This window comes from Durio zibethinus, chromosome 2 (genome assembly GCF_047325235.1).
Source record: "Durio zibethinus cultivar Kanyao isolate XHJ-2024 chromosome 2, ASM4732523v1, whole genome shotgun sequence".
NCBI lineage: Eukaryota > Viridiplantae > Streptophyta > Magnoliopsida > Malvales > Malvaceae > Durio > Durio zibethinus.
In genome coordinates, this window is record NC_143163.1 from 11,190,470 (window position 1) to 11,202,208 (window position 11,739).

The following is an 11,739-nucleotide window of genomic DNA, read 5'->3' on the forward strand; positions in this document are numbered from 1 at the left end:
ATGACCCTGATGGCATATGGGACAAGCCAAATTTTGTGTAAAGGGGCTAAAAGATTGGTAAATATAAGCAACATGCCCTGAAAACACATGAGCTAGGTAAAATTTTGGGTAAAAGACTGAAAGGTTAGTAAATCGGAGGTCATTTTATAGGATTTGGGTTAACTTTGATTTCAAAAATTTTTAGAACTACAGCATAATATTGACACATCAAATTACCACATCTGAATCCTTAAGAAAAATGTCATATTTGCTTGATCTTCTAGGAATCCAAATTTTTTTCTTCCTTTTTAAATTAATTTCATTGTTCATTGTCTTGGAAAATAATATCACCATTTCGTATCATAACGTTATTGGGTGAAATTAAAATTCACAAATTCAACTTTATAGCTTTTGAGGGGTCATGGTTGTTGAATGGAATCAATTAAAAGGCTTACGAAAAAGACTTTAGGTATTTGATAAATCCCTAAAAATGATCGTCAACTCATATAAGACTCAAATTTTCTCTATTTTTTTTGTCTTGCCTTTTTTTTTTCTTTCACTTTTTCTAAAGTACCTTTTTTTAACCTTGAGACCTAACTATGTAGGGCTTTATTCAAATCTAACATTTTCCCCCTTTTTACCAATTATAAGTCCAAAATTTAATAAAAATTGAAATTATCAAATGATGATGTAAATTTGTGCAACACTCCTGATGCAATGTAAACACTCAAACATGACTCCAAAAATTCATATTCTTAATAATATTCTTGAGATGACACTCAAACTTAGAAACAAAGGATTTTCATTCAATGATTCAATTTTAACATCATTGACTCATAACTCTCCCACTATCAATCATCAAAATCACTAATCAATTCTTTAAATTTATAAGATCTGCATCAATAAAAGCTTGAACAGTATCCTTCAAGGCAATGCAGTCTTCTAGAGAATGGCCTGTAATGCCAAAATGGTGTTTACATCGAGCATTTGGATTATACCATTTAAGATAGAGGCAATGAGGTAGTTTTCCCTAAGCAGTGAGTATAAATCTGTGTAAGATATGAGTATTGGGTTAATAAGAATTTTTCTTTGGTATTGCAAAAGTTTTTATGTTCTATGGTTGGTCTATTTTGCTAAAAAAATTGTGGTTTAGTTGGTCTTAGAGTGAACTAAGAAACTTTGGGTTCGAAATTAGGTTGAAAAGATGGTGATAGGATAACATGCTGAACAAGTGGCTGTAAAATGTAAGGTGATGGATGTGAATTCAAGCATGAAATTCTTGAAGGTTGTATAAAGTTTAGGGTCCTAATCTTAGGTATTTGGAAAGAAAGTTGAAAGTAGTCATGAGAAGGGCTTAAGTGCAGGTTTGGACTTAAGGTAATTGGTGATCGTTGTTGGAAGCCAAGTGACTCCATCTTGGAAATTAGACTTTTGAATTCAATCATTTGTGTGGCCAATTCAGTCATTCTTTTCTCGAGGTCGCCCAAACTTTGGCCACTATTTGAATCATCCAATGCCTTAGTATGCTCAAGAGAAGCGTCAGAACTAACAAGAGCCAGTTGGTTTGATTTAGTGGAATTGAAAGTGACAACGATCCTTGAGGAGCAATAAACTTAATCCCACCACTATCTTTAATCATTTTCATCAATTGGGCCATCTATTATTTTATCTTTCGAAGCTCGAGGCAAAATTCTTTTTTATTCAACTTTAATGTGCTAATCCTTACTTCCAATTGATTTCTCATTTTCGCCATTCTTCTTCCCACCAAGACAATCACTTTATTTTCGTATTTAAACCTAAAAATTCTATATTATTACCCTTATTGAATGAATACCACAAAAACAATGACACATAGAGCATGTTTACGAATACATGAATATGATAACTAAAGAATGTCATGAAATGCATAAATGCCTAAGACAATGGATTTTTATATAAGGCCCCAAATGGTAAAAGTTTTCTCATCCATACATGTGTACGCAATGAATGTAATGAAATGCAATGCATGTTCTACAAAACTCTATCATTCATGAATCCATATGCATGAAATATAATGATATACTTACATGAGTGATGAGATGTACCTCTGCAATATACTTGTATGAAATGCACAGACCTATCGTATGCATGAGATAAGTCTATATGGAATGCAATGCATTGTTGTATTAGCCTAATGAGGTCAAAAATACCTTAAGATATGCAATGAGACAAAGTGCATGCATTACCTATTAAGATTTGCATGGAAGGCATGTATCATTTATCAACATGTGTATAAAATAAGATGCATATACTATCCATTGATATGAATGGGATGCATGTATTATCCATTGATGTGGATAGGATGCAATGCATGTATTATCTTATTATAATGTAATCAAATAGGATGCATGGGATTGGGTGTATATGCTATCTGATTATTATTTTTTTTTTTTTTGGTTTTTGAACATAATGAAAAATGTATGTAATAGAATAAAGGAAAATTTGAAAGACAAAACAACATTCAAATTTAAAAACCATCTTTTTTTTTTTAAAAGGAAAAAAAATTCAAGAATACAAATTTTATGTAAAAAAACCTTTATTTTTGAAAAATTTTAATTTTTTTTAAAAACATTTCTGAAAATGCAAATTTTGGATAAACACAAAATGAATGAACTTGATGTTAAAAGAGAATTTTCTTTTTCTTAAAAAAATGCTTTTTTTTTATTTCTTCTTTTTCAAAATTTTAATTTTACTTATGTCATTACGGTCTCACACTATTTTAGTTTTATTTTCATCATTTATACAACGAAATACAAATTATGTTGGAATGTTTCTTTGTGCCTTAATTCGGGTAATTTCCTATAAAAGGATTGGTATGGCTCTACCTAAGGCTAGTTCCCTAAAGTTCAATATATGCTGAGTGAGGATTTATACATCTAAAAAGTTCTCAAATTATTCCTTACTAGCATCCATATAAGACTAGTAAGGCACCCCGATCCTCACCCATTATAGGCTATGAACGAAAAAAGTTCAATCTGGGAGGGAGTATTTCACTTGCCATTGCAGAGACTATCACCTCATGAGAGTTTAGGTACTTTATTTCCTCCTAAAAGGATTAAGCTCGGGTATAGAGCTCATGCATTATATGAATGTATCAGCGTATGCATGAGAAAAAAAATCACAATCTTTATCCTACATGCCCCACAATTTATTGAGAATAACATATACATAAAATAAATAATGAACAAATGACATAATTAAAATGAAATGCATGTAAAATTCTATTACAAAATCAAAATCAAGAAAATTAATGTTAAATACCAATAAAGACCAATAAAGCAAAGCTAAAGATAATACATTATTAACTTTTGGCCTGACTCTCCAAAAAAAAGACGTCCCCAGTGGAATCGTCAAGCTATCGTAACGGTTTTAGGAACAGTTAGATGAATTTAGGAAAACAAAAGAAATAGAGTCGTCACCAATCTTTTTTGGCTAAATGTGACTGGCCACTTATTAACCATTACCTGCTCAATAAATTTTAAAATTAATTAAAATTTATCAAAAAGATAATTTTTGGGTTTACCAAAACAGCTTGGATTTCGAAGTCGATTACGCATGGGAAAGAATTAGCAGCCCCATAACACCCATTTAAAATGATACCAATTAATTATATGTTATCTTTAAATATTGACTAAAATGGTCTTAACTTTGGTATTTAAAATGTTAATTTCCTAAATTTTCTTTAAAAACATATTTTTAATTTTTAGTAAGCTTGAAAATAAACAAGAACCTTATATTGAAAAATTCTTAAAAATATTCAAATACGCTGGCAATATTAACAAGAACCATCTCATCTAAGTAATTTCTAAGAATCACTACTCGAAATTGTCAAAAATCCTATCTTCGATGGTTTATGTTCATTTTCAATAGTTATTTAAAAACATAAAGTAATATGTAATTTTAAAACAAATAGTATTTTCTAAGACTTATTTCTAAAAAAAATGAGAAAGATTTATCGAAAATTAATCTAAATGCTCCAATATGTTAGCAACATTTTAGATAAATTTTCTTGTCAAAGATTCCTAAAGAAACACTACTCGAATTTCTTTAGGATTTTATCCTCAAAGATTTTTCGTTTGTTTTTAAAAAATTTTAAAAATCATGTAATAATATAATAATCCACAAATATATTTATTTTTTTTAGAAAATATTTTTCTATTTATTAAGAAAAACCATCCAAATTAAAAGAAATTGTCATAAAATGGAAAATTTTTATATTGAAAAGAAATTTCTAAATATTCCAATACTTTGACAATTTTTAGAAGATTTTTCTCACCTAAAAAATTCTCGAAAATCACTACTCAAACTTTCCAAAGTCTTATCCTCAGAATTTTTAAAAATATGTAAAGTAAACAATAAAGTAGACTATGTACACAAAAATATATATTCATTGGGAATTAATCTTCTTTAATCAATCTCTAATTATCACTAAAAATTTAAAAGGAATAGAAGAAATAAAATTTTTATTGAAAATTTTTCTAAATACCCTAATACGCTGGCAATTTTTTTAAAAAAAATTTCTCACCGAAAAAGTTTTTAGGAATCTCTACTTTAACTTCTTCAAAATCCCATCTTCGGACAAATTTTATTTACTTTGTTCTTTCTTACTTGGCAATTTAATTTTGATCCTATCAATTTCACTACCTAAAGAAATCAATATATACTATTAACAACATCTATCAAAATTTTAAGAAAAATAAAAATGAAACCTTCTTTTATATTGAATATTTTCTTAAATACTTTATTACTTTGACGGTATTTTAAAAAAATATCCTCACCTAAACATTTTAAAGAACTCTACTCAGACTTCTCTAAAATATCATCATTGAAAAATTTCATTCATACCATTACTATATGCAAAGAAAATATATCAAATATAAATTTCAACATAAGATATTAAATTAAAATAAGCATGAGAATCTAAACAACAAAGAAATTAAAAATGTATAAAATTAAATTTACAATTGAATTTAAACAATCATAAACAAATTGTATGAGTATAATTAAAATCAAACACCTAAAAATAAACTTTATTGAAAACAAATTTTTTATTTTATATTTTTAAAAAATTTACTTGTCACAATATTCTAAACGAAGAAAGTTACTACTTTATTTTTATTATTATATTCATATCAAGATTAAAAGAAATATATGAGATCTATTATTATGGTCCCACGTCATTCCTTTTAACTGCCTAAATGGTGTTAGCATTCTATTTCAAACCAATCCATTAAAAATGCAAAGAAGAAATAAAGAAAGCCACAATGGTCCCCACGCCATGGCCTTTGTTTCTTCTTCATATGTGGCTTTCTTTGTTTGACACTATTTCTTTATAATGAAAGAACGCAAGCAGCCTACATGCAGCAAGCAACGCCTCATACAATGACTACAAACCAAGAAGAGAAAACAATGACCCCATCAAGGTCTCCCAAGTACACCCATTACCACCCTACCTTCCTTGAGACACTACCTACATATGACTTCTTTTCTATTTCATTTTTTAAAACCAATCAACATGAAACAGTGAAGAGACACTCAGCTTTGATAACAACGACAACAAGAACCCAAACTAGATGGCACAAACTAGTAAAGCAAATCAAAATGGCCTAAGCTTTCCTACAAGTAGATGCATGGAAAATAAACCATAAGCAAGGGACATGTTGAAACTTTAAGTCTCTTTAAACACACAGGGCAGCAAACATATGAATGATGGAGCTTTAAGACATGCAGCTTGAAACTTCATGGCTTGTACCAGACCCACACGTGAAACTAAGAGCTGGAAAAGAAAGAAAAACTCAAAACTTTTAAACATTTCTTCCTCCTCTAACAACCTACCTCCTTACTTTAGAAACCACCTTCTATTAAAGACTTCTTTCCACGTCAAAATGGGATGGGCTGCATACATTAAAACATCCAAACCGTGACTGCTTATGGAAGCTAAGCAGCACGGTTTGGCAGCAGCTTTCCGGGTCTCTTCCTTTTTTTTTTTTTTTCAACTCATACTAACTAAAGGATGACCATGAAAGATGGAAGAGAAAAGGATTTGGCAAGACTTTACGGGATGATGCCGATTGCTGTAGCTGCCATTAGAGGAGGCAGGGAGCATTCGACTGAACCAGAAAACCAGAAATGGAACTCCAACTACTTGGTAAGAAAAGAAACAAAGAACATGTAAAGCTTCAAAATTTATCAACATTCATGCCAAATATTAAGCATGTAAGAAGCAAACAGAACACTTTGCAGAAAAGACCATGAACGGTGCAAGAATAGTGTAAAAAAACACAGATGCAAACGGCAACATACGCCCTTTGTATGGGCTGTCCCACCTTAAAAATTTTTCTATTTTCGGCTCTCTTTTTTTTTTTAGATGCTTCTTCCTCCTTCTTCACCTCCCCTTTTGGCTACCTCTTTTTTCAGCAGCTTCTTCTCTTTTTTTTTTTTCAAATGCTCCCTCGTTTTTTTTTTTTTTAGCTCTCCCCCCCTCTCCCTTCTGTTTTTGTTCGGCAGACCCAAGAAATGCAAGATTTTCCTCTTACTCAATGAGGGCCCTTGGATGAAATCTCATCCAAGGGCCACAATTCCTCCTTTTCTTATTTCCAAGGGGCCACCTTTGGCCCTTGGATTAAAAGCCATTGAAGGATCCAACGGCTCAGACTACCCACTGCAAAGGTTGAACCTTTATGCCCCTCCAACCCACGAAAAAGACTATTTTGCCCCTTAATGCAAAGTTTTGAAATTTATGGTTATTTTCTCAAAAATTAAGGTTCCTTGGCCATTTTTGAAATTTTAAAACATCAAAAATCAAAAAATATTATAAGATTATGATCTGAAAAGTTTTGTAAAATTTCGAGCTCAAAAAGGCTAAAATACAAAAATACCCTTATGAGGGTATTTTGGTAATTTCATACTTTCAGGGATACTACTATGATTCTAAACTCACCAAAAATCATGAAATGTTACAAAAGTGAGATCTAAAAAGTTTCACAAAATTTCAAGCTCGAAAAAGCCAAATTACAAAAATATCCCTATAAGGGTATTTTTGGTAATTTCATACTTTTCAGGTACTGCTGTGATTTTAAAAGAATCAAAAATCATGAAATATTATAGGATTGAGGTCTGGAAGGTTTCAAGAAAATTTGAGCTCAAAAAAGTTAAATTACAAAAATATCATTATAAGGGTATTTTGGTAATTTAACTTTTCTTAGGGCACAATGACAATTTCAGTATTTTGAAAAAAATTTCAAATTCAATTTAATAACATCCTTATTTCAATGAGATTTTGAAATTTCATAATTAACCTAGATAAAATTCGATATCTGCAATTGCTCCTCTTTGCATACTTCTAAGGATCGAAGTAATACAAAGACGTAGACAGCAATTTTATCCGGATGATGTTTCCAAGTGAGCAAACCTTTGCTTCTTTTTTCTCTTTTCTTTTTTTGCTTCTTTTTCTTTTTTTTTAATTATTATTTTTTAGAGTGTTGGTCTTAGAGATTAAATCATAAAAACTTTTTGAATGCTCATCTAATCAAAGGCCATGAAACTTTGAATATTAAAATGCTTAGAATCATAAAAACTTTTGAATGCTCCTCTAATCAGAGGCCATGAAACTTTGAGTACTCATCTAATCAGAGGCTATGAAACTTTAAATTTAAAATGCTTGGAATCATAAAAACTTTTGAATGCTCTTTTAATCAAAGGCCATGAAACTTTGAATATTAAAATGCTTGGAATCACAAAAACTTTTGAATGCTCCTCTAATCAGAGGCCATGAAACTTTGGATTTTAAAATGGTTTTCCCCAAATAAGAAGTTTTGAAACTCAAAAAATCTTGTTTGTAATTGGGTCTTCCCAAACAGGAATCTTGTTTGAAAATGGTTTTTCTTTAACAGAGGGTTGAAAATCTTGTTTTTCTTTTCTCTCTCTTTCTTTTTATTTCAAAACTGACTTGAAAATGACTTATGATGTTATGGCTCGAGAATTTCACAAATTATGATTGTTTTGAAAATCATTCTTCATACATTAGTCCTTTATTTGAATGACTCTTACTTGAAAAGCGAAATCTAAGTTTTCTTAGAGAATATATTCATGGATACAATAGACAAAATGCAAGCATTATTAGAAACCAATATGACGTATCCAATTTATAGTAACAAGGTTCCTTACATCAATCATTTTTCTCTTTTTTTTTCTCTTTCCTTTTTTTTGTTTTTTTTTTTAATATTCTCAAACCTAGTTTGCATATTCTAGGAGCTTCTTTCTTGTGAACTTCGATGATCATTTGTTGATCCTTATCCTTATAATGTTGACAAACATAATCTTGATACAAATGTTTATCCAATGATGTGAACACAAATGTCAATGCAAATACAAATGACTTTTTCACAATGCAAATGACAATATTCAATTCATGTAAATGCCCTTACAAATACTTTTTCTTAGCATGCAGATGCAATGATGCAAACTTCTTTCTTATGATGCAAATGCAAATGCCTTGGTTAAGATGAAGATACAAATGCAAATATAAGTGATGCAAATGCGAATGTCTTTTTTCTTGATGCAAATACAAGAGATGCAAATGCAAATGTCTTTTTCCTTGTGATGTAGATGCAAATGATGCAAATGTAAATGTTTTCATGATGCAAATGCAAGTAATGCAAATGCAAAATTTTTCTTGTGATGCAAATGCAAGTGATACGAATACAAATTTTTTTATGATGCAAATGTAAGTGATGCAAATGTAAATTTTTTCTTGATGCAAATGCAAGTACAAATATGATAGATGCAAATACAAGTGTCTTTTTTTCTTGTGATATAGATGCGAAGATGCAAATGCAATTTTTTTTTTATGCAGGTGCTAGTGATGCAAATGCAAATGTCTTTTTCATGATGCAAATGCTGAACGTAAATGTCTTTCTCATGATGCATATGCAAGTATGAATGCGATAGATACAAAGATGAGTATCTTTTTTTGTGATATAGATGTGAATGCAAATGTAAATGCCTTTTTATTATGATGCAGATACGAATGATGCAAACACAAATGTTTTTTTTTATACAAGTGCTAGTGATGCAAACACAAATGACTTTTTTTTTTATGCCATATGCAAATGCGAATGATTTTTTTTATGCCAGATAGATTGGGCTTAAAATCTTCACCAGAGGCTAGATAAACTAAGCTCAAATTTTCATCAAGTGTCAGATAACCTAAGCTTAAATTTTCACCAAATGCCAGTTAAGCTAGGCTTAAAAAAATTTTTTAAAGCCAACTAAGCTAGGCTTAAAATTTTACTAAGAGCCAATTAAACTAGGCTTGCATGCTCGAGAATTGACAATCTCTATTAGAAATGAAAGGTGAAAATTTTCTTTCCAAATTAGTTGAATGGTTCTATATATAGAGATTTATGTTTATTTAAAAGGGTTTTAGCACCTACAAGGGATAGAAAGGTATATAGTTTTTCCAGGCAAGCACACAGATAAAACATAAGCTTTTCTTAAAACATGAATTCCTTAGAGACCAAACATATTTAACATTTTCTTTAGTCCCCAAATGTGATATTTTGACAAATATCAAGATTAGCTGTAAGAGGCTTGAGATTTTGAAAGGTTATTTGGAGGACAAAGGTTGAGATTTTCAAAGTCAACTCATCTCAGACTTTTGTGACGATGATATTTCAGACGTTTTAATAAAGTTTGGCTTAGCATCTACTACATTTAGCATTAGGAGTAGCCTTCAAGGTTTGCTTTAAACTGCTCTTTTTTAGGGTTTTCACCCTAGAGTTACTTTTATTTTTATTTTTAATTTTTTAATTTTTTGTCTTTTTTATTATTATTAATGCACTATGAACTTAAAAAATTCAAAACTAATCTGAAAAAGGAAAAGAATTTTTCCAAAAGGGGTTAACAATCTAAATAGGAAATTATGTAATAAATGGAGACTCAAAAGATTCATGATCTTTCTTCCAAGAGAAACTCTTCAATTTTAAGCCTTCATGCTTGATCTAATATGAACTTTTTAAAGGTTGTAATATAGGTTAAGGTTCAGGGTTGTCAAAGAAAAGGATAAAAAGGTCCAAGACAAGTATTTAGGGGTATTTAAAACTAATGATCACTTTTTCGTTCGAAAAATACACTCTGAAATCTATTCCTTTTTGCTTTCCACCCACTCATTTTTTTTTCTAGTTTTCATTTATTTTTCTTTTTTCTTTCATTTTTTCTTTCCCTCTTTTTTTGCTTTGCTTTTTTTTTTTTTTTTTGCTTTTGTTTTTCTTTTCTCGCTTTTAAATCTTGTCATTGAATGGATTCAAAACTTTTGTAAACTTTTATATTGAGCCTTTGGCCTAATATACGGGATTCCATTTGGACATCCCCATTCTTAATCCTTATAAATGTTCCTTTTTACCCTCAAGTGTAGAGGCTAATCCTTAGTTATGATTTATTTTCAAAGAATTCGATTAGGTTCAAAAGGGTAACAAGGGATAAATTTTTATATTTGTGAAAGGATAATGAAAAATGGCCACTTGTCATTGCAAGTATGAATACTTAAATTGAAGAGTAATTTCCTTTAAAAAAAATTATCTTGAAGAAAGGTATTTATTTTAACAGTTTTTTTTCTTTTTTTTTTTTGTTTTTGATTTTGGCATTTTCTATTTTGGGGCTTTTTTTTTCTTTCTTGTCCCTTTTTTCTAAACTTTTAATTTGTCAGAACTTTATTGGAATTTATTTGAATTTCCTAAATACATGATGTCATAACCATTTTTTTCTTCTTTCTTTTCTCTTTTTTCTTTTGTTTTTCATTTTTTTTTCATTTTTTTTTCATTTTTTTTTTCATTTTTTTGGTTTTTTTTTGTTATTATTTTTTTATATGCCCCTCTAAATTCATTTTGCCAATAATGTGTTTCATGAAAGATACCCCATTTAGCAAACCATCATTAATGAAAGTTATTATAAGAAAGGGTTATGTAGAATGAACGAGAACAGACATAGAGAAATGAACCTATTTAAGACATCAAATGATCCATGTCACTTTAACAAAAAAAATGAATGAGTTGATCATAGCTCAAATTGTTTAAAGAGCAATAAGATCTTTCTTTTTTAGTCAACGTGCCCTCAAGATACATGATCAGGCTAAGTTTAGGGTAAAAAACTAAAAGGTTAGTTAGTTTCATGATCAACATAACCCTGATGACATATACGACAAGCCAACTTTTAGGTAAAGAGGCTAAAAGGTTGGTAAAAACAAGCAACATGCCCCAAAAACACATGAGCTGGGCAAAATTTTGTGTAAAGGACTGAAAGGTTAGTAAATCTGATATCATTTTATAGGATTTGAGTTAACTTTGATTTCAAAAATTTTTGAAACTACAGCATAATATTGACACATCAAATTACCACATTGAATCTTTAAGAAAAATATCATATTTGCTTGATCTTCAAGAATCTAAATTTCTTTCTTCCTTTTTAAATTAATTTCATTGTCCATTACTTTGAAAAAAAAATCACATTTTGATATCATAACATTATTGGGTGAAAATAAAATTCACAAACTCAACTTTATGGCTTTTGAAGGGTTATGGTTGTTGAATGGAATCAATTAAAAGGCTTAAGAAAGAAACTTTAGGTATTTGATAAATCCCTAATAGTGATCGTCAACTCATACGAGACTGAAATTTTCTCTTTTTTTTTATCTTCTTTCACTTTTTCCAAAGTATCATTTTTTAA